This window comes from Diachasma alloeum, unplaced genomic scaffold (genome assembly GCF_001412515.2).
Source record: "Diachasma alloeum isolate Michigan unplaced genomic scaffold, Dall2.0 Dall_scaffold_00306, whole genome shotgun sequence".
NCBI lineage: Eukaryota > Metazoa > Arthropoda > Insecta > Hymenoptera > Braconidae > Diachasma > Diachasma alloeum.
The window spans coordinates 153670-174381 of record NW_021680445.1 but is presented as its reverse complement, the minus strand read 5'-3'; the positions used below and the strand labels follow the sequence as shown (position 1 = coordinate 174381).

General features: G+C 41.5%; 1 protein-coding gene across 1 annotated transcript in view; it reads right to left on the bottom strand.

Annotated features, from left to right (window-relative positions):
* The window catches only part of LOC107039709, a 231473-nt gene that overhangs the window by 122253 nt on the left and 88508 nt on the right, over nucleotides 1-20712 (bottom strand). The gene's annotated exons all lie outside the window — the stretch shown is intronic.

The following is a 20712-nucleotide window of genomic DNA, read 5'->3' as shown; positions in this document are numbered from 1 at the left end:
CTGCCATGAAAGTCATGGGCCAGTGAGAAAAATAATAGTTTCGCGGCGCACAGTGACTGCCGGTAATTAAAAATTCACCTCTCCCCTCCCAATTGAGATTAAGAAATGAAAAAAAGCCAGTTCGACTGAGAATTAAATTCCTCATCAACTGCCCTTTTTTCATCGCTTAATCTCAATTAGGAGGGGAGAAGCGAATTTTTAATTCGCGGTCGAATAGTGAAAAGTCAGTGTCCGCCGCGAAAAAATTATTTTTCTTACTGGCCCATGACTTTCATGGCAGTTTATCTTTTTTTGTTACAGAGATTAAGGGATGAAAGAGGGTTAACTGATAGGGAATTTAATTCTCCGTCGAACTGCCGTTTTTTCATCCCTTAATCTCAATTAGGAGGGGAGAGGTGAATTTTTAATTCGCGGGCGAATGGTGAAATGTCGATGTGCGCTGCCAAAGAAATATTTTTCTTACTGGCCCCTGAGTTTCATTGTAGTTTTAATTTTTTTGTTATAAAGATTCAGGGATGAGAGAGAGTTGATTAATGGAGAATTTAATTCTCCGACGAATTGCCCTTTTTTCATCCCTTAATCTCAATTAGGAGAGGAGAAGTGAATTTTTAATTCACGGGCGACTGGTGAAAAGTCAGTGTGCGCCGCGAAAAACATTATTTTTCTTACTGGCCCCTGAATTTCATGGCAGTTTTTATTTTTTTGGTACAGAGATTAAGGGATGAAAGAGGGTTAATTGATGGGGAATTTAATTCTTTGTCGAATTGCCCTTTTTACATCGCTTAATCTCAATTAGGAGGGGAGAAGTGAATTTTTAAGTCGTGGGCGAATGGTGAAAAGTCAGTGTGCGCCGCGAAAAAATTATTTTTCTTACTTGCCCTGACTTTCTTGGCGGTTTTTATTTTTTTGTTACAGAGATTAAGGGATGAAAGAGGGTTAATTGATGGAGAATTTAATTATCCGTTGAACTGCCGTTTTTTCATCCCTTAATCTCAATTAGGAGGGGAGAGGTGAATTACCGGGGGTCACGGTGCGCCGTGAACCTATTATTTTTCTCACTGGCCCATGACTTTCATGGCAGTTTTTATTTTTGTGTTACAGAGATTAAAGGATGAAAGAAAGTTAATTGATGGGGAAGTTAATTCTTTGTCGAAATGCCTTTTTTCATCCCTTAATCTCAATTAGGAGGGGAGAGGTGAATTACCGGGGGTCACGGTGCGCCGTGAACCTATTATTTTTCTCACTGGCCCATGACTTTCATGGCAGTTTTTATTTTTGTGTTACAGAGATTAAAGGATGAAAGAAAGTTAATTGATGGGGAAGTTAATTCTTTGTCGAAATGCCTTTTTTCATCCCTTAATCTCAATTAGGAGGGGAGAGGTGAATTACCGGGGGTCACGGTGCGCCGTGAACCTATTATTTTTCTCACTGGCCCATGACTTTCATGGCAGTTTTTATTTTTGTGTTACAGAGATTAAAGGATGAAAGAAAGTTAATTGATGGGGAAGTTAATTCTTTGTCGAAATGCCTTTTTTCATCCCTTAATCTCAATTAGGAGGGGAGAAGTGAATTTTTAATTCGCGGGTGAATCACCATTCACTTTTCGGGTGAGAGGTCAGTATGGGCCGCAAAAAAAAATATTTTTCTTACTGGCCCCTCACTTTCATGGCAGGTTTTATTTTTTTGTTACAGAGATTAAGGGATGAAAAAAGGGCAATTCGACGGAGAATTAAATTCCCCTTCAATTAACCCTCTTTCATCCCTTAATCTCTGTAACAAGAAAATATAAATTGCCATGAAAGTCATGGAACAGTGAGAAAAATAATAGTTTCGCTGCGCACAGTGACTCCCGGTAATCAAAAATTCACCTCTCCCCTCCTAATTGAGATTAAGGGATGAAAAAAGGGCAATTCGACGGAGAATTAAATTCCCCTTCAATTAACCCTCTTTCATCCCTTAATCTCAATTAGGAGGGGAGAGGTGAATTTTTAATTACCGGGAGTCACTGTGCGCAGCGAAACTATTATTTTTCTCACTGGCCCATGACTTTCATGGCAATTTATATTTTCTTGTTACAGAGATTAAGGGATGAAAGAGGGTTAATTGATGGGGCATTGAATTCTCCGTCGAATTGCCCTTTTTTCATCCCTTAATCTCAATTAGGAGGGGAGAGGTGAATTTTTAATTACCGGGAGTCACTGTGCGCCGCAAAACAATTATTTTTCTTACTGCGCTGTGATTTTCATGACAGTTTCTTCCATTTTTTACAGAGATTAAGGGATGAAAGAGGGTTAATCGATAGGTAATTTAGTTCTCCGTCAAACAGCCTTTTTTTCATCCGAGAGAGAGAGAGAACGAGAGAGAGAGGGAGAGAGAGCGATCGGCTGACGAAAAACCTCAAATGATTCTTTTTCTCGCATTCAGTCCGTGATGTTCCACAGGCCCATGCGCGCATGCGCAAATTGTCTGAACAATGTTGTAGGGAGTGGGTGTGAGACGAAGTCTTCTCTCTCGCACAAAAGGTTCTCATCCACGGCGCCTGATTTAGGGGTTAGAGCTAGAAAATTGCGTTTAACTTTGAATCCATAGGATTAAGGAATGAAGGCGCTGTCATTTATTGAAAATATAATTTTCGATCGACAGGCGTTGGTTTTACTCCTTTTGAATGAGAAGAACTTGTCCAGAGTTATTCCGCGCTTTGAAAATTCATTCCTGCGCTCCGAATTGAGATTAAGGAATGAAACCGCTATCATCTATTGAGTATACAATCCTCGATCGATAGATGCTGCTTTCATTCCTTCATCGCAATTAGGGGGGGAGAAATGAATTTTCCAATCGGGGGAGCCTCTCCGGGCTCACTCGACGCCGGAGAGCCATTCGGGGTTATTCCACGCTTTTGAAAAATCATTCCTTCGCTCCTAATTGAGATTAAGAAGTGATACCGATGTCATTTATTAAAAATACCATTCTCTATCGGTAGGCTTTGGTTTCATTCCTTCATCTCAATTGGGGAGAGGAGAAATTATTTTTTGAAAGGTTTCGTCCTGGATTTATTTTATTTTTAATTTTTTCTCTTCGAAATTCTGCGAATTTGGTCAAAATATCCCAGAATGGAGTTGATTGACTTTGATTATAAACGGTATGAAGTGAATTTTAATGTATACCTATATATTACATATTTTTTCTATCTATAATCAAAGATGTTTTGGGATGTTTTCACCAAATTTTCGGAATTTCGAAAAGAAAAAATTTAAAATTTAAATATATCTAGGACGAAACCCACCTTGTATGACGGCTCAAAATACTTGTTTCGGTTATAAGAATCATTGAAAAAATAGGAGGAAAATCAAACGTGACGTAATTTCGAAAATTTGAGTTTTTCAACTTTTTTTTGGAAATTTCGTAATTATGAGCACTTACGGATTGGATAAAAAACTTTAACCATAATATTCCTATAGGTGGTAGAAAATTGAACATTTTGACGTATGGAATATCAAAATCGGATAAATAGAACCCGAGATATTGGAGAAAAATGAAAAAACTAAGAAAAAATCATATCTCCGAAGTGAGCTGCCGAAAAAATCTGAAAAAAATTGATAGTTTTTTTAGTCCCCTAGTTGTAGAAAAAATCGCCAGCAATTTCCAACAGGGTGAGGCTCAGCCGTTGACTCAAAATCAAACATTGAAATCTTTCTTTTAAAATTCCATTAATTACTCCTCGATAAAATTATATAAATTCACAGCAAGGATGGGAAAATTGGGAATTTGATGTTCCTGAATATTAAATTACATTTTTCTTTCGTATTTTAAGAAAAATAATTGAAGATTACAATTAAATATCAAGTTGTATATCAGTAATCATTTAATCCTTTGAAATTTAAAATTCTTCGGAATCGATTGGGAAATACATGAGTTTTTATTAGCCCTAATCGCAAATTACCAAAATATTCGAAGCAATTTTCAATGACCTCTACTAACTATCGGCGATAGAAATAATCTAATAAAACTTCATTGGAGAATAATTGACTAACCGGCAATTTGATTTCTCAGATTGCAGATTATTTAATAATAAATATTCACAATACCGAATTACTGGAATGGACAAGTAATTTTCTATCGTAGTTCTCCAAATTACTTGGGTAATTTCGAATCCGACTTCGACGATTTTCCGATTAGCTAGATAATTCATTCGTTATTTCCCAATTACTTAATTGACGGGATGATTTAGTTTAATATTTCCAAATTTCCTTCTGTAATTTGGAATTGGAATAATGACACACCGAACAAAAAGTAAATTCAAGATTTTTTGTCTACATTCTCGAATCTGCAGTTTAGAATTTGCATCCGGCTAAAATTTAGAAACAAATAATAATTTCAGAAAATAAATAAATGAAATAAATCAACCCAAAAATGATGATTTCAAGGCAAAAATATTCTGGAATCTATCGAATTAGGGAATTAAGTTCCCCTAATTCAATAGGAATGTGCAAAAGAGGGGAACCTCTTTAGCACATTTTCGAAATGAAAGACATTTTCTACATTTTGAATTGAACCTTTGAAAAAAAGGAAAAAAATAGTCCTAAAAGATTGGGCTCAGACCATTCAGCATCATCTGAAACGTGCAGATTCATTATCCCCTAAAGTGGACAATTTAGGTGAGATGTGCCAGAAGNCATTCAGCATCATCTGAAACGTGTAGATTCATTATCCCCTAAAGTGGACAATTTAGGTGAGATGTGCCAGAAGGTCGTATAAACACTTTCCCAGAGGATATGAAATCTCCACGTTTCAGATGTTTCTGAGGCATCTGAGCCTATCTTTTCGGAATCAAATTTTTAATTTTTCTACAAGGAATTTGAAAAATTTTGAAAATTCAGGCCAAAAGATCGTGTAAACACTTTCCCAGAAAATATGAAATCTCCACGTTTTGGATGATGCTGGGTCATCTGAGCCCAATTTTACGGGACAATTTTTCTGTTTTTTTTAAGCGTAATTTTTTGAATTTTTCGAAAATTTGCCCCAAAAGGTCGTAAAAACGCTTTCCCAGAGGGAGAGGGGGGGGGGAGCAGGAGATTGGGCATTGAGAAATCACAATCTTTTAAAATTGAGTTGGTAAGTTTTTCCAGAATATCGCCGAAACTAAAGGAGACCGCGAATTTTTACGAAAATTTTGGGGGGGGGAGGTGCTTTGAGAATTCACAACCAAGAAAATTGAGTCGATAGATTTTTCAAAAATATCTTCAAAATTGAGGAAGATGGCGAATTTATACTGAAAATTTGTGGGAGAGGGCGTGTGCATTGAGAATTCGCAACCAAAAAAATGGAGTCGGTAAGTTTTTCAAAAATATCTCCAAAACTAAGGGAAATAGAGAATTTTGACTGAAAATTTGGGACGGGAGGGGGGTAGGAAGTTTTATCGAATTCTCCATGTACAAGCCTCCCCCCTCAAACTTTCAGTAAAAATTCACTATCGCCCTTAGTTTCGCAGATATTTTTGAAAAACTTACCGACTCAATTGTTTTTGGTTGTGAATTCTCAATTTAGTGCAATTCGGCACTGCACATTCATATTTGATTGGAAAATTGAATAAACTCTGGAATTCTCGTCTTTAAGATGCTTAAAATTCCGGAATTTCACTGAATTTTCAGTGAAATGTGAAATTTCCCGATTTTTTTATATCCTAAATCACATTCAACGTCATTGTCCTGTAAATTAATTGTCAACTAAAGTCGACTTTTTGTCCATGAAGTATCATTTTTTTTTCCTATAGTGTAGATAAGGATGACAATCAAGAAAAATTGCACGCAATTTCCTTAGGTGAAGACGGGCAATAGTGTAAGGGTGGAGCAAACCAGGACCCCGGTTTGGTCAGGGGCATAATTATTATTTACTGGGGGTTTTCGCCTGTATCGCCAACAAGGAACACTACCCACAATCACCTGCAGCGTGATGGAAAAACTTTAAAAACAATGTAAACAACACTGTTACGCCCCTTTGTCCTATCCTTTCCACAATGTTTTTAAAAAATGGAATTACCTGGAAGCAACATTGATTTGTTCGATCCCTTGCTGGCATTGATTCTCATCTGCTAGCTGTTTCAATGGAATTGTCAACGTTTTGGCTCAGCACGATAATTTAAATATTGGTTGTCAAAAGTGTGACCAAGTTGTTGAAAGTTTTCGACAAATCAATTAAGATGTTATTTATTGTTATGCAAACTAGAGCAAGATATTCCCTTAGATTTATAAGTTGAGTGCTATAATAATAATTACCGTTCCTCACGTTGAAAATGACATTTCCATGTGAATGAGTTGATGAAGTCGTATAAATTGTAGCACTCAATACATAAATGAACAAGAATGACAATTAATTCTTTGCTGGACGCATGAAAAAATATAATAGAAAAACCTAGCGAAATCGCTAGATAATTTTATTAGATTTCTATTGAACGTTCTATTAGTTTTCGGCTGATTCTATTGAAATGTTCAATAGAAAATAGTCTATCAAAAGATTCACTGATATTAAATTTTTCTATACAAATTATTCTATTGAAAAATTTTCTATAAAATTTCCTCGGCTCGAATTTCCTATTTTTTTCTAATTTCATTTTTCTATCCTTTTTATTAAGAAAATCAAAACAAAAATCTTTGAATGTTTGAGCCGAGGAAACTTTATAGAGAATATCTCAATATAATAAGTTATATAGAAAAATTTAATTCTATTGACTGTTTCTAGAGAATATTTTCTAAGCAATATTTTTATTGAGTTGGACAAAAACTAATATAAAGTGCAATATAAATTCGATGAAATTATTCATGCCAGCCCTCGAGTCTTTTGAAATCTGCTAAAAGAGAGCGGGGTGATTTTTTGAACCACAACTTATAATTACTCCTTAATTAATTCCTTGTTTCAATTAATTAACTATTCTCATCGTAATTTATTTCGTTCGTCTAATTAAAAAACTTTTCTTTTCCATTTAATAAGGTAAAGATGATACTCACCATTAACGATAATTCAATGATTACTCACCAGTATTATTACTAATTTTCTCCTTTTTTATAAAAAAATACCCGTTAGATTTATCCTTTCACCATTGCCAATAATTAATTGACTTTTAGTACTGATTATTTCGAATTTTCTCCTCACCCCGTAAATATTTTCATCTCACCGCCATCTCACGGGCTTGGGAAAAACAAATGTCGATAATAAAGGCTCCTTGGTTAAACAGACAAGTTTGGCCATTGGTCAAGTAGACACCGTCATCGTTAAGTCAGATCCCCTTACAGAAAACTGCGATTATCAACTTCACATTTGGGTTTTAGCGTTTTTGGGGTTTGTCATTTCTGGCCAATGGACCTTCCTACCACCGACCATTCTAGTATTTCAGAGAGTCCTGATCATAGAATATATTGCTCCTTATCATTATATTAATAGAACATATAGAAACTCATTTCTCTCGATAATAAACATATGGATATTTACTCACAACACATGATAATCACATCATGATACGTAATTGTTCTTCATTTCCATATTCCCGCTGTATCTGGATATGACTAAGCTATTAAACAGAATTTTTATTCTCTTCACTTTCATTTCAAAAATTTTTCATACAATTTTCTTATCATAGCCCATATTAATCGATTAATCTGCATGATTAAACTCTAGTTCTCTCATTATCCATCAAAAAATTCTATATGATTTTGGACAGTGAGGAATAGTAGTCATCATTCAGAATCACTTTATTGAAAAGTAGTCTTCATGATCTTTCATTCCATTACCAATCAATAATATATATTATTGTTACATCCCGTTGAATTATCAACCAGCTACTAGCTTGATTATTACATTCGAACTTCCGGAACTGACGTTATACCCGCTTGTGCCATATCCGTCTATTGGGCCATAGGGAATTTTGAGTGTCTTAGCCGTCATAATAACCTGAAATTTTACATTGAGATGACCCTACCCAATCCGTTAGGGTCGGAGGAATGAATTTTTGAATTGAAAAAAAAATTTTTTTTTTCAATCTCTTCGCTCTTTCAAAAATTTACTCCCCCCTCCCTAACAGGCGCTAAGGGATGAAATTTGTGTCACTCATTGAGTATTAAATGCTCAACATGTTGGCATAAATTTCATCCCTTAGTCGCAGTTAGGGTCAAAGAAATTAATTTTTGAATTGAAAAAAAAAAATTTTTTTCAATCTCTTCGCACTTTCGAAAATTCACCCCTCCGTCCCCAAAAGGCGCTAAGGGATGAAACTCGTGTCATTGAATTGNCCATTACCAATCAATAATATATATTATTGTTACATCCCGTTGAATTATCAACCAGCTACTAGCTTGATTATTACATTCGAACTTCCGGAACTGACGTTATACCCGCTTGTGCCATATCCGTCTATTGGGCCATAGGGAATTTTGAGTGTCTTAGCCGTCATAATAACCTGAAANTTCCATTCATTCTTCCCTCTTCGTCTTTCCAGCGAACAGAGAGAGAGAGAGAGAGAGAGAGAGAGAGAGAGAGAGAGAGAGAGCAATATCGTTGCGCTCNAATTTTCTCCTCACCCCGTAAATATTTTCATCTCACCGCCATCTCACGGGCTTGGGAAAAACAAATGTCGATAATAAAGGCTCCTTGGTTAAACAGACAAGTTTGGCCATTGGTCAAGTAGACACCGTCATCGTTAAGTCAGATCCCCTTACAGAAAACTGCGATTATCAACTTCACATTTGGGTTTTAGCGTTTTTGGGGTTTGTCATTTCTGGCCAATGGACCTTCCTACCACCGACCATTCTAGTATTTCAGAGAGTCCTGATCATAGAATATATTGCTCCTTATCATTATATTAATAGAACATATAGAAACTCATTTCTCTCGATAATAAACATATGGATATTTACTCACAACACATGATAATCACATCATGATACGTNAAAAGGACTTTTCTGCTCAGAATCACCCCATGATCCTAGGGTGTTCAGATGTACATGTACGTCTGAAACACCTTGTATTTATTTCAGATTATTTCAAAGTATTGTGTTCGGGCATGGCTTAGCAACCGAATACCTTACCACAACACCTCGCCACGATTCGTAATAATTCGGACATCCTTGATCGGATGATTAATACCCTTGTCGCGAGAGCACACTCGTTCCAACTCTCACGGTGTACACCTAGTTATGTTTGCTGTGAATAAATCTAATTCGATAGATACCAATTCCGAGTGTTATACGTTACAAAACCCTTTACCGAATTCCCACATTTTTCTACACCAATTCCCATTATTATTTTTATCGTTATTTTCATTCGTTTGAAAAATAAGTTATTTGTTATTTCCAAGATTATTCTTCTCCAGTGTCCCTCATTTGTATTGTTTAATTTTCCCTCAATGGTATTTACATAATTGCCAAATTTATTACCAAGACATAGTATAACTATAATGACATCTGTTAAACTAATATATTTTTTATTTCAATTCTTTGTTAGTTTGCCTATCAATTTTTTCAATAGTCTCACTTTTCCCGAATGTTTTTCAATGTTATCTACCCCTATTCACCTGCATGGTGGATAGCAGGAGCATAACATTGGAACATCTTAAGGCTCCTGAAATGTAAAAATCCCTGATCATTACAGCATTCGACCTTCAGAATGTATGACCCTCTACACATTCTTGTCTGTCATAGTATCAAGCACATAATTTTATGGTTGATGACTTCATCAGTCATACAGATTCGAAAATCATTGATAAAATGAAAATGTTTCATTTTTTGACAAAAACTATTTTCGGATAAATTGGTCTATGCCAAAATGTATTGAATCGATCAGCCCAAGATTTTATACAGTAGTGCGCCTCAATGGTATCAACTATTATTAAAAAATTTTAATTCCATTTCCACCTCCTACGTGTTTTGTGGAACGTTAAATCAACTCTGAGAAGGAAGAATTATATAAAAGCGAATATCTCGAAAACTTGTGTGAACGGATATCCATATTTTAAGTGATCTCGATAGTCGACATCGAGACGAGTTATTTGAAAAAAAAATTTCAATCCGATTGGTAATTTAATAGATATTGAAGGAAACATTTTCACACAAAGTTAAATATCTCCTAAACTACTCCTCCGATTTTACTCCTCCATAATACCAGCCTGTAGTACCACAAGAGATACAATCGTACTAAATTTCAGCTTTCTGTCTCAATTTTCTCGAGCGTTATCGTGCGTAATGACAAAAATGAAAAATGTCCATTACAACCAAGTTATCTCTGGTTAGGTAGAAATATTATGACTCAATTTGATAAAAATAATATCATAAGGAATATTTTGATGTAAAAAAATGCAATTCAGCCGCGTACTTGAGATATTACCCAATAGTTATTTTCATTACAAGGTCAACAAAGTATTTTCTGACGAATGTGGTTATAGGCCTCGCCTTTTGGACCGTGTGATGAATGCAATTTTTCGTCAGAAGGCCCGTAAACCGCGATCTAACCGAGTAAAGCGAGGTTAGAATCGCGGTTTACCGGGCCTTCTCACGAAAAAAAGATTTTCGAGAAATTATTGTACCTCAAAAACTATTGGATGGATTGAGCTGAAGTTTTGCTTAGATGTGCTCCCAAACAATGCAAATTATTTTACAAAATTTCAGATTTTTAGCATCGACTTTACTTGTTTTACTTCGAAATAGAAGCTTAGTAATCGGTTGATTTTTCGATTGCATAATTTTGCTTGGAAATGACTTAGAATGTAATGAAACGTTGAGATCCGAAGTTTTTCGAGGTCGTCTGTGTGTACGTCCGTATGTTAAGCATTTATTTTGAGAAATTTTTAATAAATCTCGACAAAAACGGCTAAAGTAATAGGTACAAATCTGAAATTTTGGCTTGGATTGGTATCATTTTGGTTATCATTTTGGAGCACATCTGGGCAAAATTTCAGCGAAATCGGCTCAGTAGGTTCGAAGTTACAGCGATTTTAAAAATATTTTCTTCTCTGAATATCTCAAAAACTCCTGCATCAAATGAACTTTTCTTGGCGTTACAATATTCCTTGTGCTTATATCTATCGAATCACAAGATAATATCCCTAGTGAGGCCAGTCGTCCGGTAATTGACATTTTTCATTTTTGAGGTGAAATTGATGTGAACATGATAACGGTCAAAAAAAATTAAGGTAAGATGTTGAAATTCGGTAGGATTCTAGCGCTCACTATATGACAGGCTGGGCTTTCAGCTAGGCGAAATCGAATAAGCAGTTTCTGAGATATTCTTTTTTTTTCTGTAAAACTATATTATTGGATATCTCAAAAACTATCAATAAGATTTCAATTTTTTTTCAAAATATTGTTCTCGATGTCTTCTATCTGGTTCTGCCAAAAATATATACCCATCCATACACAGTTTGAAAGTTGCTTTGATGTTCCAGTACGCGAGTGCGGGATGTTGTTAAGTCCTGAATTGTTAAGTACCACTTAGTATCATCGAGTTACACTTCTGTGTAAAATTTCAAATTTATCGATTCGATGCTTTTTGAAATGGAACAGTCAACGTGAAAAACGTTTTTCGCATGAAGTGAAATATCGTTGTTCTATCATTGATTTTCATACGAAAATACCTCTTAAAAACGAGGTCGTGTCGTCTAATGGAATTTTCCATCTGTGACTGGAAAACCACGTTAACTCGTCCATTTCTCCTAGACTATGGGAAAACGTAAAAAAAATCAGGCCCGGTCGCTCACTTCGCTCGCTCCCTCGTTGGGGTGTGACCGGTAGGGATTGGTGGAATTGGGTGTGACTCATTATGGGTCGAAACAATAATTTCCCAAACGATTCCTCTTTTTCTGTTCATTAGAAAAACAAGCAGGGGCCGAGCCTATCCGACAGAAGGCATTTGACAAATGTTAATAATAAATTACGATTTTTTTGTTGCCTTTTGCACACAATTGTTAATGATGATCAAAAATTTTTGGTCCGTTTCGGCAGACAAATTTTAACAATAAATTACGAATATTTTGTCGCCTTCGGCTGACATTTTTTCATGATAATCTACAAATTTTTGTTCGCCTTTGGCAGACAATTTGTTTTATCACAAAATTTTTGTCGCCTTGGGCAGATAATAAACCGAAGCAATAATTGATTGATGAAAAGAAGAGCTTTTAATGGAAAAAATAATGATTCTTCTGGAAGCTACGTAAACGCTGTGAATCTCAACGATTCCAGCTGATTAATGGTGAAAAAGGCCATCCAAGGTTACTAGATGCTCAGGTTGTGACATAAATGTTTCAATGCTGCAGGATTAACCAATCCGTAACTCGGTATGGAGGCCAAGCGACACTAACAAACCAATCAGAGAGTCGGAATAGAGGTGGGAAAGCTCAACGAAGAAACTAGTCGCAATCTAGGGAACTAGAAACCCTTGACTTGGTCTGTAGAAAGCGGGGACTACAACAAAGTGGTGCTGGAGTACGTAGTCATTCAAGTAGGCCACAGATGGCACATGATTGATAGATAGAGATTAGGCTGTCATGCAATACTCTACCTTATTGACGGACAAAAAAAATGAACAACACGATTCCAGAAAAAAACAAGAGAACAATAATTGAAATAACAAAAAAAATGAATGAATTTCAATAATCGAAATCAAAATCGTAATATCGATAGGCTAATAAAAACTTCGATTGTAAGAGGAACAAACCATTCTCAGATAACTTTTGAAGTGGAAACGTGTAAAAATGAGGTTTTTACATTTGTTGATTTTTTTTCTTGATCCAATTCCATCAGTTTTCAGTGTTTTTAAAAAAAATTGAAATTGCGTCGTTCGTTCAAGAGAAATCGTGACTCAAAATTTTTTACGTCTTATACGTTCGCGCGCGCACACACACACATACACGGACATACACACAGATCCTTTCGGCGCCACGGATCCTTTCGGTGAGGAACGCCTTTACCCTCCTAGAGTTTTCGCAGGCTGGAAGGTCCCGCAACGTGGCGCGTCCCCAGGTGGTGGATGGGGGAATGCTCGATATTCTGAACTGCCGTTCAGAATATAGGGTATGGACTAAATAAAATACGTCGGCGCGAACTAACAACTTCCGAGAAACCCAACTCTGAAAGAGGTGTGCAGGGTAGGCTCCCTAGAACACCCCCGGGTCAGGCTCCCGATAACAGCTAGTGCAAAAATGATGAGTGATGGCAAAATTGAAAGTTCCCATGCGGGTAGCCTTAACAAGGAGAATCCCGCGATCAGTTCCGATGCCGGCTCCATGGGTTATGAGAGGAGCCAATCATCACCACATTCCTCTAAGGTGGACCACTTGGCCTCCAATGCTACAAGTGGGATAGAGTCACAGACTCCAGATAAGACAGAATACTCTCTAGCATGGGCAAGGATGAATAAGCTCATCGCAGATTTGAATGAGTTAGTTCAACCTAAGATGAATGTCCACAAGGAGATCAAATTGAAGGTGGCTTCGATTGGCAGCGCCTTCAAGAGGTTCAAGAGACTGGAGAGAGCACGCACTCGAACTCAGGGCTCTGTCGCTGAGCCGGTCCAGCAGCTGCTAGAACCACCGCCACAGCGCTTACGGATGGACTCCGAAACAACGGTGAAGGACTCGGAGATAGACGACTCGCCAGATGCCTTGCAGGAGATCCGAAAGGGCCGAGATGTTCGTAAGGCAAAACGCAGGAAGCGTTCAACGGGTTCGCCAGAGATGGCAGCCCAAAAATTGAAGAAGCTGAAGCAGCAGGAGCTAGCTGACAAGTTAGTCCTGCCTGTGAAGCCACCTGCCAAACTACCGAATTGGGTGCAAGTGAAGAGCAGGAAGGGGGAAAGAAGGGAGAGGCTCCTGGAAGAGCAGCCTCCAAAGCCGCCCCATATGAAGGAAAAGGGGAATGGGACGAAGCCACCCCGTAAAACACCGCCTAGACCTGATGCGCTGATTATCCATCCCAAGGACAAGGAAAAGTCCGGAGATCCTTACCCGAGTCAAATGAGAAGTTCCAATAGATCAGGCCCGTGCATGCGTTGACAAGATCCGCAGAATGACCACAGGGGATATGCTGATCATAATGAATCGGAAGTCCACTGGCGGAAGCCCTCAGCTGCACAAAACCATCGCTGAACTACTCGGGGATGAGGCCGAGGTGCTCAGTAAAGGGCCACAAGTAGATTTCGAGATTAAAGATCTCGAAGAGACCACGACGAAGGAGGTCGTCCTTGAAGCTATGAGAGCAGCAGCTGAGAAACACAAAATAGGCGCAGATGCTATCAGATCCCTGCGTAAGGCATACGGAGGAACCCAAACTGCCTCTATAACACTCGCAGCAGCCACAGCGGAAAAGATCTTGGAAGGGCACGGGACGATCAATATAGGCTGGGTAAATTGCCGCGTATAGACAGTCGGGAGACCAATGAAGTGTTTCAAGTGCTGGCACTATGGGCATCTCGCCACCAAATGTAGCAGCAAGGTCGATCGCTCCAAACTCTGCACCAAATGTTCCGAGGCAGGCCATAAGGCGGCGAACTGCAAGAAGGAGACTCGATGCACCCTATGCATAGAGGAATGTGACACAAAGAACTGTGCTCATATTGCTGGCAGCAGCAGATGCCCTATATACAGAGAACACTATGTGCAGATGGACTTGAGAAGCTGAGAAACAAACGATGATGAAGGTACTACAACTCAACCTCAACCACTTTGAGGCCGCACACGACCTGCTTATGCAGACAGTGCGAGAGTTGAAGCCTGACCTTATCATGATCTCAGAGCCATACCGACATCTTTGCACACAACCCTGGGTTACTGACGCCAGCAGAAAGGCAGTCATCTGGTCTTGTGGAAGCTACCTTTTTCAAATGGCGCCCTGTAGTAACGAGAATGTCTTTGTGAAGGCTAAGGTTGATGGAATTTATTTCCACAGCTGCTATGCCCCACCTAGCCTCTCTATTGATGAGTTTACGTATTTCTTGGATTGACTGACTCAGAATGCGAAGCAGCACTTTCCCGTGGCAATAGCTGGGGACTTTAATGCCTGGGCAGTCGGCTGGGGAAGCAAGGAGACGAACATCAGAGGGCAAGCTGTACTGGAAGCCATGGCATCGTTGGACGTGCTCCTGCTGAATGGCGGTGATGAATCAACATTTATGAGGGGAGAGACGAGCTCAATTGTGGACCTTACCTTCGTGAGCGGCACCCTTGCCAAGGAGAACCGCTCATGGAGAATAACTGATATCTACACTGCAAGCGACCATCGTGCGATAATTTGGGAGACACATGCTCGCCGGAGAATCGCTTCAACGCCTCAGAAGACTAACCGCATTGGCTGGAGAGTAAGCACTTTCGATCCTAGCTCCTATTCAGCAATATTAGACGACCGCCCGATTAATGGCAGGCCGCAGTGCTACTGAGAAGGCACAAAACAAAAACATTATGACCAGAAAGCGGACCACAAACCGACATCCACCGATGTATTGGTGAAATGATATCGTCGTCATTCTCCGTAAGGAGTGTAACAAGGCGAGGAGATTCTCATAGCGGGCCCGAAAGAGCCACCGCCAGCCATCCGCACGATGCCAGGGCTATTCCTGGATGTGTATACCGAGTGTCTCAAAGAAGGTACCTTCCCTGCCAAGTGGAAGCAGCAGAGGCTAGTTTTGCTCCCAAAAGGGAAGAAACCGCCGGACGAACCCTCATCTTACCGCCCCCCTGCATGCTTGACACATCTGGCAAGATTCTCGAATGCATCGCCCACAGGAGGATAGAAGCAGCGGTGGATCCATTGTTAGCCGGGAACCAGAAAGGTTTCCGGAAAGGCCGATCTACTCTCGATGCCATAAGCCTTGTCGTCGATACCGCCAAGGAGGCTATCTCAGGGAATAGATGGTACGGGGGCACAAAGAAGTACTGCGCAGTAGTAAAACTGGACATCAAGAATGCCTTCAATTCACCCAGGTGGGACTGCATAAGAGAAGCTCTTGTGAGGTCGCATGTGTCAGGATACTTACGGAGAATTGTAGATAGCTACTTCATCGGAAGAATTCTCAAGTACGACACGGAGAGTGGTCTCGAGGAGTACGGAGTCACTGGAGGGGTACCCCAAGGCTCAGTACTGGGCCCTCTCCTGTGGAACATCATGTACGACGGGCTGCTGAAACTGACACTGCCACAAGAAGTGAAACTTGTGGCATTTGCGGATGACGTGGCTGTCGTTATCGTGGGGAAACACCTGGAAGAGATGCACTATGCATTCGACAGGACCTTCGAGACGATCCGCCGCTGGATGGATACAGTGGGCTTGAAGTTGGCGGAACACAAAACAGAGGTCGTGCTGATTAAAAGCAGAAAGAAGATCGAGACAATCACACTTCAAGCCGGCAATTACGAACTTACTTCCCAACCATTCATACGGTACCTGGGGGGTGATGATCGATACCCGACTCAACTTCAAACAGCCGGCAGAGCATGTGGGAAACAAGGCGGCTGGAGTCAGAGCGTCCCTATCGCGCCTCATACCCAACGTAGGAGGCCCTAAGCAGAGGAGACGAGTACTAGTGTCGTCGGTGGTCACGTCGGTGCTCACATATGGCATTGCCATCTGGGCTGACGCACTGCAGACACAGGAATCACGGCGGAAGGAGGCACCAGTTTACCGACTGAGTGCTCTCAGAGTTGCCAGCGCATACCGCACAGGGTATGAGGATGCAGTGTGTGTCATCTCCGGGATGCTGCCCATCGAAGTATTGGCCTAGGAACGATGATCTTTGTACCGCCGGAGAGGATCGGATACACTGAGCGCAGCAGAGCTCAGAGCAGAACAGAGACGAAATAGCATTGCAGCGATGGCAGCTGCAGTGGGACGGCTCACGCAACGGGAGATGGACTCATCGTCTAATCCCAAAAGTGGACGTCTGGCTGAATCGTGGTCATGGAGAAGTCAACTACTACCTGACACAGATGCTATCGGGACATGGGTGCTTTCGGGTGTATCTTCATAAATTCAAACATGAGGATTCCCCGGAGTGCCCGGTCTGCACAGGAGTTAACGAAGATGCTGAGCATGTATTTTTCAGATGCCCCCGTTTTAGTAAGAGCCGGAGTACTTGTGAAGTATTCCTTGAAAGGGAAGTCCTGCCTGAGAATCTGATGGAAGCTATGCTGTCATGGCAAGCAGCCTGGGACGCAACGAGCAACTTTGCAGCCGCAGTCATGAAGGAGCTCAGAAGTGAAGAACGCAAATGCATGGCGGCAGCATAGGTGAGAAATCTGCTGGAACCTCCTACCCCCACTCAACACCCTAGCTGGAGAGAAGGATGTACTTCAGATGCAAAAAATGTGGAAGAGCTAATAGCTGAGACCCCCCTCGCGAAATAATACTTAGCGCTGGTGGCGCGAGGGACAAGGCACGGATAATTAGAGGTAAAAAGAGGAAAACAGGGTTTTTACTGGGTAAAAATCGTAGATTTGGTTTTAACATCTCTTTACCGGTATCTTTTGAACATTTTCCCAAACCTCTATAAAAAAAAAACACACACACACCCCTCCGACCAACTGCCACCTTGCCGCGGTAGAGGAGCTTAAAAAGTGGATGTACCACTTCACTCTACTAAGAGCAGTTGAAGCCCCCCCCCCCAATGTCAAGGTGTTCACCGTGCTGATTTCTGGAAGGCGCCAGGGGTAGTTGGCATCGCAAACGGTAGTCCCTGGGGCACCAGGTCCCACTCCAGGTGTATTAAGTGGCCTAGTCTCAGCAACCGGGGCTCTGCTGAGGTGGTCTGTTATTTTCCTAGGTACTCGTGGGATAAACATGAAGAATCATACAAACAAACTACAAGAAGCAAAAGCAGGGGCAGCAGATGAGAGAAGTCAGGCGTGGGATAGGCTTGCAAGGCTTATCAACGACCTTCATGAGTTCGTTTAACCTAGAGTGAACGTTCACAAGGAGATCAAATCGAAGGTGACTGGCATCAATAGTGCCTTCCGAAGATTGAGAGCTTTGGAAAAATCTCAAGAGGGAGCAAAACAGCCCGCTCCTCAAGCAGAAACGAGCAGTCGGGGCTTATTGTCTGTACGTCAACGGACATTATCCGAGACCACAACGAAGGACTCTCAGCTAGAAACTGAGGATACATCATTCGTGGTAGATTCTTGGGACATCCGTCAAGCAAGACGGCGGAAGCGTGACTCGCCTGGGCATGATGATAAGAAACCAAAAAAACCGAAAGGGCCTGGGACATCCCTACCGGACAAGATATCTGACCATCCGGCCGACAACTGTGGTTTTGAGACCGTGAAGAATAGGAAGAAAGCTAAGAAAACTCCGAAGACGTTACCAAATACTCCCCAGAGTAGTAGGAGAATGGGCAAGTCAGCATCCAGGTCCGATGTATTGATCATTCGTCCAAAAGATAAGGTGAAGTATGCCGAGATTTCAACGAAGATGAAGAAGGATGTTCCTCCAGGATAGGTGCTGGGGTGCGTTGATAAAATACGCAGAACAGCCACAGGGAACATGCTCATCATCTTGACGACAGTGCTAGCAAAGCGCAAGTATGGCAATCAACCATAGTTGGTCTCCTCGGGGAAGACGCTGAGGTTCTTAGCAAGGGCCCTTAGAAGAATATCGAGATCGAAGACCTCGATGATATGACAACAAAGGAGGAAATTTTGGAAGCCCTTCGCAAAACAGCGGGCAACGAAGTGCAGCTGACGCAGGATACCATAAAATCCTTGCGAAAGGCCTACGGAGGAACACAGACGGCGCAGGCATTGTCACCCGTTGGTGACACTGCCTGTGCTCGTGGCGAAGAATCTGTTGGGGGAGCATGGCAAAATCCGGATAGGCAGGGTTAATTGCCGAGTGAGAAGAGCTGAGAGACCAGTTAAGTGCTTCAAGTGCTGGCACTACGGGCAACTCGCCACGAAGTGCACGAGTACAGTCGATCGGTCCAAACTCTGCGTCAAATGTTCAGCGACCGGCCACAAGGCTTTAGACTGCACGGAGCAGCCGCAATGCGCCTTGTGCACCGAGAAAGGCAACACGGAGAATTGTGCCCACATTACTGGTAGCAGTAGATGCCCAGTGTATAAGGAGGCACTACAGAGGGTCCTCAATAAGCGAACATGAAATTACTTCAACTCAACCTCAACCATTGGAAGGTCGCGCATGACATGCTTATGCAGACGGCGCGTGCGTTGAAGCCTGATCTTGTTATCATCTCAGAGCCGTATCGTCACCTGGACGCTCAAACCTAGGTCACTGATGCGAGCACGAAGGCGGTAATCTGGGCTTGTGGCAAACGCCCATGTCCAACCACAAATAACAGTACACAAAATGGCTTCGTGAAAGCGAAGGTCGATGGAACTTATTTCTACAGTGCCCTGCTACGCCCTGCCAAGCCTTTCCACTGAAGAATTTAAGGAATTCTTAGATCGACTGACTGAGGATGCGAAGCAGCACTTCCCTGTGGCAATAGCCGGGGACTTCAATGCCTGGGCAGTCGACTGGGGAAGTAAAGAGATGAACACCAAGGGGCAAGCTGTACTGGAAGCCATGTCATCGTTGGACGTAGTCCTGCTGAACAGCGGCGATGATCCGACTTTCGTGAGGGGAGCGTCAAGCTCTATTGTGGACCTTATCTTCGTGAGCAGCAGCCTTGCAAAGGGCAACTGCTCATGGACAATACCTGATATCTACACCGCGAGCGACCACTGTGCGAAAGACTGGGAGACATGTCCTCGCCAGAAAGTTACCTCGATGCCTAAGAAGACAAATTGCATTAACTGGAGAGTGAGCCTTCGAGCCTAGCTCCTTCGCAGCCGCACTGGACGCCCATACAATCAGTGGCAGCAATGCTACCGAGAAGGCGCGGAACGTCATTAAACGAGTAACAGAAGCATGTGATGCCGCCATGACCAGGAAGCAGACCCTAAACCGGCATTCACCGGTCTGCTGGTGGAATAACACCATCGCTACCCTGCGCAAAGAGTGTAATGCTGGTAGAAGAGTTTGTCAACGTGGCTGTAATAAACCAAACTCCGAGGAGCAGCGGATGAAGTATAAGAAGGCACGCCGGAAACTCATCAAAGCTATCAAGTGCAGTAAAAAGAAATCTTGGAGTGAGCTTCTTGATGAGGTGGAAGGTGATCCATGGGGTAGACCTTATAAAATGGTGATGACGAAACTCAAAACTCAACCAATGCCATCGCCTACGCGTCCGTTGTTGATGAAGGAAATCGTCACGGTCTTGTTTCCGCAACAACCGGAACTTCAGCGTCCTGTCGGAGAAGGAGAAGAGATAATATTGCCACTAATCACGAAAGGGAAGTTGATGGAAGCCTGCAATATGGTGGGTAACACCAAGGCCCCGGGTCTCGATGGAATCCCCAACATCTCCCTGAAGCCAGCTATCCACACGAGGCCAGAGATGTTCTTGGATGTATACAACGAGTGCTTAAGGGAGAGCACCTTCTCTACCATGTAGAAGCAGCAGAGATTGGTACTACTCCCAAAGTAGAAAAAAACCACCGGACATCCCGTCATCGTATCGTCCGCTCTGCATGCTCGATACGGCGGGCAAAATCCTCGAGCGTATTGTCCATCAACGAATACAAGCGGCCGTCGAACCCCTGTTGGCAGAAAGGCCGGTCCACTCTGGATGCGATCAGCCTGGTCATCGACACTGCCAAGAACGCGATCTCAGGAAAAAGATAGC